Genomic DNA, 18,961 nt, shown 5'->3' with positions numbered 1-18,961 from the left:
AAATAAATCTCTCAGGATACTTGAACATTCTCTTACGATGCTCTTTTTGTGGTCTCCATGGTTCTTCTCTTTGGTTATTGAAATGTTTGACAAGTGACAACCATGCTAAATTTTTCACCTACTTTTTTGAGCTCTCCCTCTCAAACTGAAAATTAGAGTGAAGTAGGCAAGTTTCAGGGCTTCCCTGGTGGCTCTGCTGGTAAAGAAACTGCCTGCAATGCGGGAGACCTGGGTTCGATCCCTGGGTTGCGAAGATCTGGAGAACGGAACAGCTACCCACCCCAGTATTCTGGCCTGGAGAATTCCATGGACTGTACAGTCCATGGGGTTGAAAAGAGTTGGACATGACTGAGCAACTTTCACTTCACTAGGCAAGTTTCAGTCCCTCCCATCCCCTATAATGGAACCCATGTTGAGCCAGGAAAGCTGTGTATTCAACGTTGATCCATGCATCAGTCCAAAGTTATTAAGTGCTTTCCATTCAATATCTGTGTGACATGCTATGAAAACTGCAAACAGCACCTTGAACAATTCCAGACCTCAAAAACCTCCCCTTATTTTCCTCCTTTAGTTTCCCTTCCCTCCTCTCTTTTAGCCAACTTCCCAAAGAATTTGAAGCTGTTCACTAAATTAAAGGTAATGTGCACATAATAAAATAACCATAAGACAGAATTGTGATCATCTTTACTAGTATGAACCCATGGGATGGAAGAACTAAATTTGGTTGTAAGTGTCCTGGTCTCTAAGGCAGAAAGGGAATTACTAATTTACGTAGCCTTCTTTGTCTGACCAGAGAAAGCATCATAGTTTTTCACTCTGGTAGAATATCTTTGGGATCAAAACTGAAGGTGGAATTTACTGGTTTACAAAGTGAACATTGACTTTAGTGCAGTTTTCAAACTGAGGAATAATTATGGGGAAGAAAGATTTAGGGCATGAGTTCATATCTATCTTGCTTACTGTTATCTCCCAGGGCTCAGCACAGGTGCCCAGTCCCAAGTAGTTATTGGAGACTGTTGTTATTTTAGTCATTAAGTCATGTCCAACTCTTAGCAAGCCTGGACTGTAGCTCTCCAGGCTCCTCTATCCATGGGATTTCCCAGGCAAGAATACTGGAGTGGGTAGCCATTTCCTCCTCCAGAGCATCTTTCCAACCCAGGGATTGAACCTGTGTCTCCTGCATTAGCAGGCGGATTCCTTACCCCTGAGTCACCTGGGAAGCCCCAGGTAGTGGAGGTATTGTTCTTCAATTAAAATGGGCCATTCAATGGACGATTTTGCACTGACTTTCAGTAACAATGAAGATAACTACTCTGGCCCTGAATGTTGTATTCTCTCTCCCTAGAAAGCCACACTTCAGTTCTCACATTAAATCCAACTTTTGTTTTACTATCTAGTTTGTTTTAGTAGCTCTGAAAAGGATCTGCTTCTTTCCTCTGGAGCTCTTCCCGCAGGTGGAAAATACTCACTCCCTGAGGGACTGCTTGACTACTGTTTGTCTCCTCTAGTAGGCTCCAGAAGGCCTAGATCACATTTGATTTTGATCACCTTCATACCCCAGCCTGTATCATAGAGTCTGGCACTTACTAGATACTCATTAAATAGTTTGTTAAGTGAATGAAAGTCACTAATTACCAAACAGCATGGTGGGTTGTGCTTTTAATGAACTTTCAATGAAAATGAGGATAATGGATGAAAACGAGGATACTGTTAAATATAATACCGAGGATACTGTTAAACAGAATAATAATGATGCTGATGCTTTAAAAAAAAAAAAAAGGTGATGGTAGCTACTTCTGTTAAATTCTAACTATGTTCCAGGCCCTTTACATAAAATGTACCCCTTATAACTCAATGAGGAAGGCAAAATTATTCGCTGCATTTTATCAACGAGGAAAATGAGCATTAAAGGAGATTGATGACTCCGATAAAGTCATGCACTTAATTGGCTGGTGGAGCCCAGGATTCAAATGAACATTCTTAACCACCAGGCAAAATTGTTCTCCCTAAGCTATTTTACTAAAGCATCCTCTGGTTTATGATCTGGAGGAACAAATTGATAGTGTCCTCATGTGTCCTGAGCACTGTGATAAGTTACCTTGTGACAACCCAAAATAGCAACAGTTCTCTATCACTTCATTGTGAGGCCTCCACCCTGTTTTTAGCCAGGAGCACAGAAAAACAAAAAACAAAAAACAATGTAGAATCAGGGGCCATAAGATTCTTTATTTTCATTTTCAGAGCATTGGAGCAGGATTTTTATTTTTTCCCCACCAATCTTCTTTGGTGCACCACCCCCTTGGTTAATGTCCATTGCTGCAGTTCTGTTAATAAGGAGTTATCACATATTTCATTTGTTCATTTGAAAATCCAATGTTTATTGCAGTGCAGAGCAGCCACATTATTGTAAGTACTTGCTTAGACAAATTAAATGATTCCATGTAGTAGCTCTGCAAAGTCTGATTTCCATGTGTGGAATCATGTTTATCATCACCCAATTTCAAAGGGACAAAATAGCACATTTACATTGGTAACTCTTTTATAACATTCCCTTTCTACATTATGTGTTTGTTTTGTTGTTAGAAACCAACCCAAATCCCTTCTTCCAGGATGACACACACAAAAGGATGGCAATATTTAAATATTAGGGCTGTGATGGGGTGAAGCAGTTGGGGCATGTCCAGCATTGACTTGGTGCCTTCTGCCCTCATGGGTGCATTATGTAGATACAGGGATTGCCAAATTTTCCTTTAAGAGTTTAGCTAACTGATTCTTGAAGAACTTAAGGTCTCTCAAGGAAGTGTACATAGAAAGCATTTTTCAACACAGTATCGGCCCAGGAGGAAGCACTGGATCTTCTGGGGCTTTCACTTCATGATTACTGAACTTTCCTGCAAGCTTTTTTTTTTCCTCCACAGATTCTCCCTCCAGGAAAAGAAGGAACGTTCTTTGCAATTCTAACCTCTTTAAAGGATGACCTCCTCACCTCAAAGAGGGTCTTTCGGTATTACTGGTAGAAATGAATTATCTTAAAGCTAACTTTTATTTTAAAGCAAAAATTCCATTTTGGAGGGGGGAGAATTTAATTTCAAACCCTAGAACATATAAGGTTAATGGCAAACTCACTTCAAGGAGAGAAATATAAAAAGCAAAATTGCTCAGTCGACTGAAGAACTAATCAAGCATATTGTTCCCTTGATTCTATAAAATTACAGCGAACCTTTTAGAAAGGTTGAAAAGATGTCCATGGTGCGCCCTCAGTTTACTTGGTCTGTAAATGCGTGTTCCCTCTTCCCAGAGGCGCTGGTGTGTGCTGAAGGGGGTCTCCTGGCTAAGGGCTGAGTGTCTTTCCAAATGACAGATGGTTCCCTCTACTGGCTGAACTTAAATTCAGTCCTCTGAGCTGAGCCAACCAGGGAGGAATCACCATCCTTCTCACTGATAATGAAACCAGTTTTGAGTTTCATCCTTAAAGAAACCACCCACCCGAGGCCAGTTTAAGTGCACGCAGGACCTGGTGATGGACTTCTTCCTCCCTGTCTCCTTCTCCCCTCCCTCCTTTCTTCCTCCCTCCCTTTCTTCCTCCCTCCCTTTCCCTTTACTTCCTTCATTTTGAGAAAAATGTAAAGATACAGGCAAGCCCAAAAGGTAGTGTAATAAGCATCTGTATTTCTACTATCTAAAAAGGAGCATCTGTTTATGTTTAGTCAGATTTACTTCCAGTTTGTGTGTTTGTTTCTTTTCAAAGCAATCATTGATGAAACCAGATTCCCTGTTAAGTACCACATCTGGCTTTCCTTCCACTCTTTACTCTCTCTGCTGTCTACCAAAAGTTCCCGACCACAAATTTAGGATGTTTTTAACTAGTATATTGTTTATATTTTTTATGCACACACACATATATACCAACAACCAATATACACTATTTTGTTTGAATATTTAATGTTTAAATCTTTCCTTGTTGCTTTTTTAACATCACAGTATTTACAAAACTAAGCTGCATTGATGCCATAAAAATCAATTGATCAATTTTAACAGCTCCATAATATTCCATCCCATACATATAGTGCATTTTATTGACCTATTCCATTTCCAGTGCAACTTTTAGATCATTTCCAAAGTTTGCTGTACAAAAACAAAAACACTTCGGTATTATTTTAGTATGTGTCTTCTTGTGTCCCTGTTGCTTGAGTCCAGTATACCCTGCAGGAAGAATCAGTATACCATAGGATATTGTAGTATTACTTTTGATAAATATAATGAAATTGCTCACCAGAAAGATATACCAATTCATGATTTGGCCAGAGGTAAACTAGAGTATTATGCTAATTTTTCCCTACATCTTACAACGCTGACTTTTGTCTACCTTTTACATGTTTACTATTCTAACAAAATAAAAATGGAATTCTGTTAATATAATATGCATTTTACTGTAGTGATTCTGAGCTTTTTTTTAATGTTCATTGTTCATTGAGATTTCTTCTTTGAATAACCATTTTTTCCTATATGTCTGTCCGTCTTTTTTCTTGAATTTAGTAGTTCCTTATATGTTTTGGTTACGTATTCTCTGTCTGTTTCATGTTCTTTGTTTTTCAGTTGCTAAGTCGTGTGCGACTCTTTGCGACCCTATGAACTGCAGCACGCCACGCTTCCCTGTCCTTCACTGTCTCCCAGAATTTGCTCAAACTCATGTCCATTGAGTCAGTGATACCATCCAAGCACCTAATCCTCTGTGGCCCTCTTCTCCTCCTGCTCTCAATCTTTCCCAGGTTCAGGGTCTTTTCCAGTGAGTTGACTCTTTGCATCAAGTGGCCAAATATTGGATCTTTAACTTCAGCATCAGTCCTTCCAGTGAATATTCAGAGTTGATTTCCTTTAGGGTTAACTGATTTGATTTCCTTGCTGTCCAAGGGACTCTCAGGAGTCTTCTCTAGCATCACATTATGAAAGCACCAGTTCTTGGCACTCACTCTTCTTTATGGTCCCACTCTCAAATCTGTACACAACTACTAGAAAAACTATAGCTTTGACTATACGGACCTTTGTCAGCAAAATGATGTCTCTGCTTTTTAATACTCTGTCTAGGTTGGTCTCAACTTGTCTTCCAAGGAGCAAGCATCTTTTAATTTCGTTGCTGTAGTCACTGTCCACAGTGATTTTGGAGCCCAGGAAAATAAAGTCTGTCACAGTTTCCACTTTTTCCCATCTATTTGCCATGAGGTGATGGGACTGGATGCCACGATCTTTGTTATTTGAACGCTGAATTTTAAGCTGGCCTTTTCACTCTTCTCTTTCACCTTCATCAAGAGGCTCTTTAGTTCCTCTTCACTTTCTGCCATTAAAATGGTATCATTTGCATATCTGAGGTTGTTGATATTTCTCCTGGCAGTCTTGATTCCAGCTTGTGCTTCATCCAGCCCAGTGTTTCTCATGATGTACTCTGCATATAAGTTAAATAAGCATGGTGACAATATACAGCCTTCATATACTCCTTTTCCAATTTTGAACCAGTCTGTTGTTCCGTGTTCCAAGAACAGTTCTAAGTGTTGCTTCTTGACCTGCATACAGGTCCCTAACATGTGCCAGGAAATTGTGCTTGGTGTTTTATCCAAATTAAAAAAAAAATTCTCTTTATAAATATACCCTTCATATATTTATTATTATGCCCATTTGACAGAAGTGAAAAGTGAGGCTCAATGGAGTTCAGCAGCTATATAAGACACAGAGATAGTGAAATGCATTACTAGAATTCAAACTCAGGCTAGAAGGACCACAAACCCTTGTTCCTTCTGTTGTCAGATTCCTTCTGATTCTCATGGACACTAGGGTTTCAAAAGAAAGTAGGTAAACTGACCCACAAAGTACCCTTCAGACTGGCCAGATGATTTGGCATAGACCACCACAAAAGCCGAGAGGTACTCTTGCTGACAGGTTGGCAGGTTGGCTTCATCTTTCTGCAAAATGGAAAACCCCAGTGGCAGTACTGGCTGACTATGAAGAGGGTCAAATAACAATGCAGCTAGAACAGCCCAGGACTGACTAGACGTGGAAGATGGAAGTTCAGAGCACCATTCTGCCTCTTCCTTTATGTGATCTTGTAGGGGTCAGTGCAGACCAATGACAATACTTAGACATTACAGGTGTGCCCGTATTCTACCCTTTCAACAGTACCAGTGCAGTCCTGTTTGCTCAGTATTCATGCTGAATGTCCCTAATGAAGCTGTACCTCTAAGTCATCTGGATCACTGCAGAAATGATCATCTGAATTTCTCTTTTCTGATGTAGGTATTCCAGGACTGCCAACCTGTCGACAGCCTCTGCAGAAACTCTGCGCACCCTTCTGTTGAGCACCCTGAGGAAGTAACAGTCTTCAGACAGGTAGTGTTTACTTAATTTCAGATTTTTTTTCATGGAATTAGGCATGCCTGACTTGCTATGGATATCTGTATCATAGCAGTAAGATTCCTATGTACACATAAAATAGAACTCTTAAAATGGTAGAATTTCAGGGCTCGATTTCCTTAGAGAATTTACCCTCTCCTGACTTCTATTTGTAGCTGCCATTTAAAACTCAGGGTATAAATATTATGTCAGTTAAATAAGGAGTGATGACTTTACTTTTTAAAGAAAGCATTACCTTCCCTTTTATGAAATGTAGTATAACTGTTACCTGATTGACATCTATTATATTATTCTCCCCCCACCAGACAGTTACACATATTTAATAATTTTTATGTGTAAAAAGTAAGGTCAAACAGTTACATAGTTGAGTTGTTAGGCTTTGCATGGTTTTGAGAATGATCCTGGAGATGAGATGACATTAGTAGGGCAGGAGGTCACATCTGACATGAAATGTACCTCCTAAAATGGCAAGGGATTGTTCTTGGTCAGAGGAAGTTCTAGTGGCATTTGCTGGGACAGTGAAGAATATATCTTATAAAAAAGACTTGAGGATAGGACAAAGTAATTACTCATCTTTGTATGTATTTGAATGACTTTACTGGATACATTTAATATGCATTTTTAAAAATAGCAGTAAAGGACTGGAAATCTGTGAATCTGGGCAATACTTCCCCGGCGTGATCTCAGTGGACAGTGTTCATTTAAACCCTTCCTGGAACTCATATGTATATACCCCTCTCCTCTTCTCTCACTCCTTCTCATCTTTATTCCACTCACAGTATCTCCCCATTCCAAAGTCTCAGCTAACAATTTAGCATGTGTAATAAATATAAATATTGAACAGCCCCATGTGTCAGAACACAAACATTTATTATGCTTTCAGCCACGACCCAGTCTCCTGTTTCCATTTTACATTGTCTGCCTTCTATTCTCTCGTATTCCACAGTTGTTTAAAACTCATAGATTTATGCAAAGTTTACAGAATCGGGCAAGACTGTCCCTCGAATGTGTAGGGCTGTGACACATTGCTGTGTTTTCTAGAAATACTCACCAAATGCAGATTATGGAGGGATGAGTCAGGCATCTTCACTTCTTGATGGCCCTGACTTCTTTCTGGTGAATCACCTTCCTGTCCAGAGGGTTTTTCTGGAAGATGTAGAAGGCTTCAAGATGGTAAATGAAATGAGCTGAAATGGAACCCTGGTGTGAGTTTTGCACAGAATTGTTTGATCCTTGTGTTATGGTTCTGGTTAGTGTTTTTGAGCCCTGAAGCAAAGCTCTTTTTAACATGAAAGCTGTCAATATGAAATATATAGATCTAAAAGAGGAGTATTTTAATATTATTAGCAGAAGGAGGAATTGCAGACTATAACTTTGACTTTTAGCATCTCCACCTATTTCTCTTTGCTTGGAAAGACTTCCCTTTTCTCTCTTCATAGTAAAAGGCACGTGCTTCATGATTCTGAAGACCTATACTTCACTGTTTCTTTTCTTTAAAGAGACTGACAGGTTTCTGCCATTTGCTGTGTGATCTCGGTTAACTCATTTAACCTCTCTGAACTCTGGTATCTTCCTCCACAATATGGGGCTAATTATAGGAACTACCTCACAGAATGCTTATGAAGGATTAAATGGCAATTATTGTAAAGTGATAAGCAAGATACTTGGCATACAGAAGCTCTTAAGAGATGGTAACGACTAATATAAGAAGGAAATGTGCACTTACTGATTCTGTATCACTGTTTAAGGATATTATTTTAATATTCTGTTACTCATAGGATATTACCTATTGCAGTTTTCAATGAGGCAAGATATAGAGATATCTGAGATCAAAAAACTAAGGTAAAATAAATAACGTGGCAAAGTACCATGTAGATTATCTCCGGTAGTCATGAACCCGTATAAGCCTCATTGCTTTGAGATTAAATGTTGCCAGTGTTACAGCCAGATCTGATTGATGTTTTATCATTTTATCATTTAACTTTATGCTGTACTTTCATTCCACATCTTCTCATGTACTTGACAGGATGATCAAGGAAGCTCTGACTTATGTTTCTACCTAAAACCAAAACCAAATATCACTAGGTGAGGTAATGAATGAAGGTTAAATATTTTGAGAAGAGGAACTGAGAGATGCAAAAGAGTATTTCCTAAATGTTTTTCACTTGTTTCCACTTCTAGTATAGCTACGTATCTGCTGTTGAACCTGGTATTTTCACATATAGAAACTGTAAAGTATGGGAGAAAAATTACCTGACAACCCCAGAGAGTGAAAATAAGTAGGGACTGAAAGGGACTTCAGATTCAAAACTTAGAAGCAGGCTCAGTGCAGAGTGATTTCCCCATTTTATGGCTTTTTCGACTGAGGGTATGCATGGTGAGGTTAATGTCACTTCGGGTGACTAACTCCAGTAGAAAAACCACAGTCTTTTTGGTTTGAAGACCCTAGGAACAGGGTTCAGTGCAACAACAGCCCCTGCAAAATGAAGCTAGAATACTGTTTTTAAATTGGTAATTTTATTTATTTGTTTTTGGCTGTGCTGGGTCTTTGTTGTTGCAGACTTTCTCAGTTGCAGCAAGCGGGGGCCACTCTTTGTTGCAGTGTAGGAGCTTCCCATCGAGGTGGCTGCTCTTGTTGTAGAGCACAGGCTCTAGGACACATGAGCTTCAGTAGCTTCAACACATGAGCCCAGCATTTCAGCTCCCAGGCTCTAGAGCACGCTCAGTAGTTGAGGGTCGTGTGCTTAGTTCCTCTGTGGCATATGGGATCTTCCTGAACCAGAGATCGAACCTGTGTCTCCTGTATTGGCAGGTGGATTCTTTCCCACTGAGCCACCAGGGAAGCCCTTAAGCTAGAATTCTGGAAAGCAGAAAGGTGGATGGGGAAGCTCCCGATTCAGTGTATACATACAACCCAAAGTTCTGACTGACTCCTGAATCATGGATGTGTGGAGCAGATACAAGCTGGCACCGCTGAAGATGAAAGAACTGAACTGAAGTTTGAGCTGCCACCCAAGAGATAGTTTTCACCTTGTGTATAATCAAGTTAATTGCTTGCTAAAACAAATAAACCAGTACTCTTCACAGAATTCTAACAGATTTTAGAGTCTTTGCTTCAAAATATTTGCATCATACATTCACATAATACAATCCCAAATTACATAAGATATGAAGAACCAAGAAAATGTGACCCCTTCTGAAAAGAAAAGTCTAATTCCAAGATGACCCAAAGGTGGGAATTAGCAAAGATTTTAAAACAGCTTTTATAACCGTACTCAAGGAGGCTAGAAAGATACACTCACAATGAGTAAAAAATGTAGTAAATGGAAACTACAAAAAAGAAACAAATTGAGATTCCAGAACTGAAAATATAATATTTGAAATAAAAATTCACTGAGTTTACATCCATTGGAAATAATAGAAGGTGTCAGTGAACCTAAAGATAGAGCAGAAGCAAATTTCATTCTTAAGAACAGAAAAAAAGAGTTTTTAAATTTTTTAATTGTTGGCCATACTCCACTGTATGTGGGAACTTAGTTCCCTGACTAGGGATTGAACCCACATCCCCTGCACTGGAAGGTGGAGTTTTAACCACTGGACCATTGGGTAAGTCCAAGAAGAAAGATTTAAAAACCTAAACAATAACAAATAGAGCCTCAGAGATCTATGTAACATAAGTAAAAATGTCTAATGTATATGTAATTGGAGTCTCAGAAGAAGACAAGAAAGAGAATGACAGGGAAAGGAAAATATTTGAAGAAATAATGGCCAAATTTTTTTTAAATTTGATGAAATGCATACATTTACAGATCCAGAAACTCAGGGAACTTCAAACAGGATTAATTTGAAGAAAACTGTACCTATGCACATCATAGTCTAACTGTTGGACACCAACAGTAAAGAGAAAATTTTGATAGTGGTCAGAGAAAATGACAGGTTACCTTCCAGGACACTGTACTTTAAATCAGCACTGCCTTCTTATCAGTAACTATAGAGTCTAGGAAAAGTAAAATGATATTTTTAAAGTACAGAGAAGGAAAAAGAAAAATCCTGTTAACCCAGAAATCTATGTATAGTGAAAATATCCTTTGAGAATGAAGGCAAATTAAAGACATTTTCAGATAAAAGTAAGCTAAGAGAATTCATTGCCAGCAGACCTACAACACAAGAAATGCTAAAGGAAGTTATTCAAGCTGAAGTGAGATAACACCAGATGGAATCTTAAATCTTCAAGAATGAATCAAGAATGTCAGAAGTTGTAAATATGAAAGAGTATTTTCATCTCAGTATCTTTAAAATACACAGAAAATTTAAAACCCAAATCATAACACTGCCTTGTGATACTTATAATGTGCTATGTGTAGATATCATTTGTAAGACAATTATAGCATAAATAATGAGGGGGGTGCATAGCAAATGGACTTATATAATTGTATAGTTTTCAAATTTATATGGGGAGGTAATGAAATGAACTCTCAAGTAGACTGTAAAAGGTCAAAAATGTATATTTTAATGCTTAGAACAATAACTGAAAATACAATAGATAAAGTAGAATCCTAAGCACTTTAAAAATGATCCCAAAAGAATGGAGGAAAGATTGAACAGAGAACAAAAAGCAGAAGAGGCAAAAGAAAACCAAGCAATGAAATTGTAGCTCTAAGTGCAACCATATCATGTTAATCATATTTATTTATATTGAATGATGTTATTGTTCCATTGCTCAGTTGTGTCAGACTCTTTGTGACACCATTGACTGCAGCATGCCAGGCTTCATATTAAATGTTAATGTTGTGGACTGGCTTTTGGAACTCAAATAAAGACCCTTTCATGTTGGGTGAAACTCTTTTTGGTAGATTGGACCTAGGCTGGTCTTTGGAGAGAGATCAAGCCGTGAGCCTTTGATGTGGGAGCACTGACTCCTAAGACCCTAGACAAGGAGAACTAACCCTAGGGAATATCAAATAGTGAGAACTCACACAGAGGAAACCACTTGAATACAAGACCTGGCGTCACCCAACCACAAGCAACACCCTGTGCATGACAACCTCATTTAAACAACAAACAAAACAAAAATATAAACCCAATCATCAGCAGACAGGATTACCACCTCACTCAGCCTTGCCCATCAGAGGAAAAACAAACAAAGAAAAACACAACACAAATCTCACCCTATAGGAAGCTTACACAAACCACTGGACCAACCTTCAGTTCAGTTCAGTTCAGTTCAGTTGCTCAGTTGTGTCCGACTCTTTGCGACCCCATGAATCGCAGCACACCAGGCCTCCCTGTCCATCACCAACTCCCGGAGTTCACTCAGACTCATGTCCATCGAGTCAGTGATGCCATCCAGCCATCTCATCCTCTGTCGTCCCCTTCTCCTCCTGCCCCCAATCCCTCCCAGCATCAGAGTCTTTTCCAATGAGTCAACTCTTTGCATGAGGTGGCCAAAGTACTGGAGTTTCAGCTTTAGCATCATTGGAGGGCAGAAACGAAAAGGAAGAAAGAATTCAACCTTGAAGCCTGGGAAAAGGAGACCTCAAACACAGTAAGTTAAAAAAAATAATGAAAAGGCAGATAAATACTACATAAATGAAGGAACAAACTAGAAACATAGAAGTCCAAATAAATGAAGAGGAGATAGGCAAACTACCTGAAAAAGAATTCAGAATAATGGTAGTAAAGATGATCAAAATTCTTGAAAACAAAATGGAGAAAATGCAATGATCAGTTAACAAAGACCTAGAAGAATTGAAGAATAAACATACAGAATCAAACAACACAACTACTGAAATTAAAAATACTCTATAAGGAATCAATAGCAGAAAACTGAAGCAGAAGAATAAATCAGTGAGCTGGAAGATAAAATGGTGAAAATAACTTCTGAAGAGCAGAATAAAGTAAAAAGAATGAAAAGAACTGAGGACAGTCTCGGAGACCTCTGGGACAATATCAAATGCACCAACATTCGAATTATCTGGGTCCCAGAAGAAGAAGAGAAAAAGAAAGGTATGAGAAAATTTTTGAAGAAATCATAGTTGAAAATTTCCCCAACATGGAAAAGGAAATAATCACTCAAGTCCAAGAGTCACAAAGAGTCCCATACAGGATAAACCCAAGGAGAAACACGCCAAGACATATACTAATCAAACTAACAAAGACTAAATACAAAGAAAGAATATTAAAAGCAGCAAGGGAGAAACAACGAGTAAAACACAAGGGAAACCCCATACAGCTCATCTTTCCGCAGAAACTCTGCAGGCCAGAAGGGAATGGCAGAATATATTTAAAGTACTGAAAGGGAAAAATCTATAACCAAGATTACTGCACCCAGCAAGGATCTCATTCAAAACTGATGGAGAAATAAAAAGCTTTTCAGACAAGCAAAAGTTAAGAGAATTCAGTATTGCCAAAGCAGCTTTATAACACATGGTAAAGGTACTTATACAGTCAAGAAATACTTGAGAAGAAAAAATATCCACAATTAAGAGAATGGTAATAGGAACATATATGTCAATACTTACTTTAAATGAAAATGGATTAAATGCTCCAACCAAAAGACACAGACTGGCTGAATGGATACAAAAATAAGATCTATATATATGCTGTCTGCAAGAAACCCACTTCAGACCTAAAGACACATGTAGACTGAAAGTGAGAGGATGGAAACATATATTCCATGCAAATGGGAAGCAAAAGAAAGCTGGAGTAGCAGTCCTCACATCAGACAAAATAGACCTTAAAATAAAGAAGATTACAAGAGATAAGGAAGGACACTACATAATGATCAAGGGATCAATCCAAGAGGAAGACGGAACAATTGTAAATATCTATGCATCCAACATAGGAGCACCTCAATACATAAGACAAACGATAACAGACGTAAAAGGAGAAACCGACCATAACACAATGATAGTAGGAGACTTTAACACCCCACTCACACCAATGGACAGATCATCAAAACAGAAAATTGATAAGGAAACACAAGTCTTAAATGATACCTTAGATGAGATGGATCTCATTGATATCATGAGGACATTCCATCCAAATGCAGAAGAATACACCTTCTTCTCAAGTGCACATGGAACATTCTCCAGGATAGACCACATCTTGGGTCACAAATCAAACCTCAGTAAATTTAGTAAAATTGAAATCATATCAAGCATTTTCTCTGACCACAATGCTATGAGACTAGATTTCAATTATAGGGGAAAAAAAAAACCAAAAAACTGTAAGTAACACAAACACATGGAGATTAAACAACACATTTCCAAATAACCAACAGGTTACTGAAGAAATCAAAAGGGAAATAAAAAAATTTCTAGAAACAAATGACAATGAAAACATGACAACTCAAAACTTATGGGATTCAGCAAAAACAGTTCTAAGAGGGAAGTTTATAGCCATACAATCCTACCTCAAGAAAGAAGAAAAACATCCACTAGACAACCTAACTTTATACCTAAAACAATTGGGAAAAGAAGAAGAAACCCCCCCCCCCCCCAGATTAGTAAAAGGAAAGAAATCATAAAGATCCCAGCAGAAATAAATGAAAAAGAAATGAAAGAAACAGTAGTAAAGATTAATAAAACTAAAAGCTGATTCTTTGAAAAGACAAAGTTGACAAGCCTTTAGCCAAACTCATCAAGAAAAAAGTGAGAAGAACCAAATCAACAAAATTAGAAAAGAAAAAGGAGAGGTTACAACAGACAATGCAGAAATACAAAGGATTATGAGATAATGAGCAACCAGACGGCAATAACATGGATTACCTGGAAGAAATGGACAGATTCTTAGACAAGTTCAATCTTCCAAGACTGAACTAAGAAGAAATAGAAATTATGAACAACCCAGTTACAAGCACTGAAATTGAAGCTTTGATCAAAAGTCTCTCAAAAAACAAAAGCCCAGGACCAGATGGCTTCACAGGAGAATTCTATCAAACATTTCGAAAAGAGCCAATGCCTATCCTTCTAAAACTCTTTCAAAAAATTGCAGAGGAAGGAACACTTCCAAACTCATTCTACAAGGCCACCATCACCCTGATACCAAAACCAGATAAAGACAACACACAAAAAAAGAAACTACAAGCCAATATCACTGATGAATATAGATGCAAAAATCCACAACAAAATTTTAGCAAACAGAATTCAGCAACACATCAAAAAGCTCATACACCATGATCAAGTTGGGTTTATTCCAGGAATGCAAGGATTCTTCAATATACACAAATCAATCAATGTGATATACCATATTAACAAATTGAAAGATAAAAACTGTATGATAATCTAAATAGATACAGAAAAAGCCTGTGACAAAATTCAGCACCTGTTTATGATTAAAACTTAAAAAAAAAATGGGCACCTAAGGAACCTACCTCAACATAGTAAAGGCCATACATGATAAGCCTACAGCAAGCATTATACTCAATGGTGAAAAACTGAAAGCATTCCTCCTAGGATCAGGAGCAAGACAAGGGTGTCTACTTTCACCACTGTTATTCAGCATAGTTTTGAAAGTCCTCAGTTCAGTTCAGTCGCTCAGTCGTGTCCGACTCTTTGCGACCACATAAATCGCAGCACGCCAGGCTTCCCTGTCCATCACCAACTCCCGGAGTTCACTCAGACTCACGTCCATTGAGTCAGTGATGCCATCCAGCCTAGCTACAGCCATCAGAGAAGACAAAAAGTAAATAAATAAAAGGAATCCAGACTAGAAAAGAAGTAAAGCTCTCACTGTTTGCAGGTGACATGATACTGTAAATAGAAAACCCTAAAGATAGTATCAGAAAATTACTAGAGCTAATCAGTGAAGTTAGCAAAGTTGCAGGATACAGAATCAGTACCCCGAAATCACTTGCATTTCTGTATACTAACAATGAAAGATCAGAAAGAGAAATTAAGGAATCAATCCCATTCACCATTGCAAGAAAAAGAATTAAATACCTAAGAATAAACTTACCTAAGGAGACAAAAGAACTTTACACAGAAAATTATAAGACACTAATGAAAGAAATCAAAGATGACATACACAGATGGAGAGGTATTCCACGTTCATGGGTAGGAAGAATCAATACTGTGAAAATGACTATACTACCAAACACAGTCTACAGATTCAATGTGACCCCTATCAAATTACCAATAGCATTTTTTATAGAACTAGAGCAAAAAAATTTCACGATTCATATAGAAATACAAAAGACCTGGAATAGCCAAAGCAGTCTCGAGAAAGAAGAATAGAGCTGGAGGAATCAACCTTCCTGACTTCAGATTGTAAAACAAAGCTACAGTCATCAAGACAGTATGGTACTGGCCCAAAAACAGAAATATAGACCAATGGAACAAGATAGAAAGCCCAGAAATAAACCCATGCACTTATGGGTACCTTATTTTTGACAAAGGAGGCAAGAATATACAATGGGGCAAAGACAGACTCTTCAATAAATGGTGCTGGGTAAACTGGATAGCTACATGTGAAAGAATGAAATTAGAACACTTCCTAATACCAAACACAAAGATAAACTCAAAATGGATTAAAGACCTAAATGTAAGACCAAAAACTATAAAACTCTTGGAGGAAAACATAGGCAGAATACTCGGATGACATAAATCAAAACAAGATTCTCTATGACCCACCTCCTAGAGTAGCAGAAATAAAAACAAAAATAAACAAGTGGCACCTGATTAAACTTAACAGCTTTTGCACAGCAAAGGAAACTATAAGCAAGGTGAAAAGACAACCTGCACAATGAGAGAAAATAATAGTGAATGAAATAACTGAGAAAGGATTAACTTCCAAAATATACAAGCAGCTCATACAACTCAATACCAGAAAAACAAACAACCCAATCAAAAAGTGGGGAAAAGACCTAAACAGACATTTCTCCAAAGAAGGCATATAGATGGCTAACAAACACATGAAAATATGCTCAACATTGCTCATTATTAGAGAAATGCAAATCAAAACTACGAGATATCACCTCACACCCGTCAGAATGGCCATCATCAAAAAATCTAGAAACAATAAATGCTGGAGAGGGTGTGGAGAAACGGGAACACTCTTGCACTGTTGGTGGGAATGTAAATTGATACAGCCACTGTGGAAGATGGTATGGAGATTCCTTAAAAACTAGGAAGAAAACCATCATATGACCCCGCAATCCCACTCCTAGGCATATACCCTGAGGAAACCGAAATTGAAAGAGACACATGTATCTCATTGCTCACTGTAGCACTATTCACAATAGCTAGAACATGGAAGAAACCTAGATGTCCATTGACAGATGACTGGATAAAGAAGTTGTGGTACATATACACAATGGAATATTACTCAGCCATCGAAAGGAATGCATTTCAGTCAGTTCTGATGAGGTGGACGAACCTAGAACCTATTATACAGAATGAAGTGAGTCAGAAAGAGAAAGATAAATATAGTATTCTAATACATATATATGGAATCCAGAAAAAAGGTATTGAAGAATTTATTTTCAGGGCATCAGTGGAGAAACAGACATAGAGAATAGACTTATGGACATGGGGAGAGGGAGGAGAGGGTCAGATGTATGGAAAGAGTAACATGGAATCTTACATTACCATATGTAAAATAGATAGCCAATGGGAATTTGATGTGTGGCTCAGGAAGCTCAAATAGAGGCTCTATATTAATCTGAGGAGTGGGATGGGGTGGGAGATGGGAGGGAGAGTCAAAAGGGAGGGAATATATGTGTACCTATGGCTGATTCAAGCCAGGCTTCAGCAATACATGAACTGTGAACATCCTGATGTTCAAGCTGGTTTTAGAAAAGGCAGAGGAACCAGAGATCAAATTGCCAACATCCGCTGGATCATGGAAAAAGCAAGAGAGTTCCAGAAAAACATCTATTTCTGCTTTCTTGACTATGCCAAAGCCTTTGACTGTGTGGATCACAATAAACTGTGGAAAATTCTGAGAGATGGGAATACAAGACCACCTGACCTACCTCTTGAGAAATCTGTATGCAGGCCAGGAAGCAACAGTTAGAACTGGACATGGAACAACAGACTGGTTCCAAATAGGAAAAGGAGTATGTCAAGGCTGTATATTGTCACCCTGCTTATTTAACTTATATGCAGCAGTGGCACCCCACTCCAGTACTGTTGCCTGGAAAATCCCACGGATGGAGGAGCCTGGTAGGCTGCAGTCCATGGGGTCGCTAAGAGTTGGGCATGACTGAGCGACTTCACTTTCACTTTTCACTTTCATGCATTGGAGAAGGAAATGGCAACCCACTCCAGTGTTCTTGCCTGGAGAATCCCAGGGACGGGGGAGTCTGGTGGGCTGCCGTCTGTGGGGTCACACAGAGTCGGACACGACTGAAGTGACTTAGCAGCAGCAGCAGCAGAGTACATCATGAGAAATGCTGGACTAGAAGAAACACAAGCTGGAATCAAGAGTGCCGGGAGAAATATCAATAACCTCAGATATGCAGATGACACCACCCTTATGGCAGAAAGCGAAGAGAAGCTAAAAAGCCTCTTGATGAAAGTGAAAGAGGAGAGTGAAAAAGTTGGCTTAAAGCTCAACATTCAGAAAACAAAGATCATGGTATCCGGTCCCATCACTTCATGCGAAATAGATGGGGAAACAGTGGAAACAGTGGCAGACTTTATTTTGGGGGGCTCCAAAATCACTGCAGATGGTGATGCAGCCATGAAATTAAAAGATGCTTACTCCTTGGAAGAAAAGTTATGACCACCCTAGATAGCATACTCAAAAGCAGAGACATTACTTTGCCGACTAAGTTCCGTCTAGTCAAGGCTATGGTTTTTCCTGTGGTCATGTATGGATGTGAGAGTTGGACTGTGAAGAAGGCTGAGCGCCAAAGAATTGATGCTTTTGAACTGTGGTGTTGGAGAAGACTCTTGAGAGTCCCTTGGACTGCAAGGAGATCCAACCAGTCCATTCTGAAGGAGATCAACCCTGGGATTTCTTTGGGAGGAATGATGCTAAAGCTGAAAATCTGGTACTTTGGCCACCTCATGCGAAGAGTTGACTTATTGGAAAAGACTCTGATGCTGGGAGGGATTGAGGGCAGGAGGAGAAGGGGACGACCGAGGATGAGATGGCTGGATGGCATCACTGACTCGATGGGCGTGAGTCTGAGTGAACTCTGGGAGTTGGTGATGGACAGGGAGGCCTGGCGTGCTGCGATTCATGGGGTCGCAAAGAGTTGGACACGACTGAGTGACTGAACTGAACTGAACTGATGGCTGATTCATGTTGAGGTTTGACAAGAAACAACAAAATTCTGTAAAGCAATTATCCTTCAATAAAAAAATAAATTAAAGAAAAAATGATAATGGACTAAATAATTAAAAATCAGAGTTTATCAGGATGGATTAAAAAACAAGAACAACTATTTTTTGTTGAGATAAATTTTAAATACAAAGATACAGTTAAATTGAAAGTAAATTGATGGAAAAAAATACACCATAGTAAAAGCAGAAGAAGTCTATATTAGTATCAGAAAAATTAAACTTTAATGGAAAAAGTATTACCAGAGTTAAGATGTGTTTGATAATAA

General features: G+C 38.6%; 1 protein-coding gene across 6 annotated transcripts in view; it reads left to right on the top strand.

The window, feature by feature from the left end:
* FHIT (fragile histidine triad diadenosine triphosphatase) overlaps positions 1-18,961 on the top strand; it is a 1,562,042-nt gene that overhangs the window by 441,337 nt on the left and 1,101,744 nt on the right. For all 6 annotated transcript variants that reach the window (XM_052643387.1, XM_052643354.1, XM_052643365.1 and 3 more), the window contains one exon: positions 6,286-6,378. The gene's annotated coding sequence lies outside the window, so the exon portion shown is untranslated. The remainder of the gene's footprint in view (positions 1-6,285; positions 6,379-18,961) is intronic.

Source organism: Budorcas taxicolor, chromosome 1 (genome assembly GCF_023091745.1).
Source record: "Budorcas taxicolor isolate Tak-1 chromosome 1, Takin1.1, whole genome shotgun sequence".
Taxonomy (NCBI): domain Eukaryota; kingdom Metazoa; phylum Chordata; class Mammalia; order Artiodactyla; family Bovidae; genus Budorcas; species Budorcas taxicolor.
This window is presented reverse-complemented; position numbering and strand designations above follow the sequence as displayed.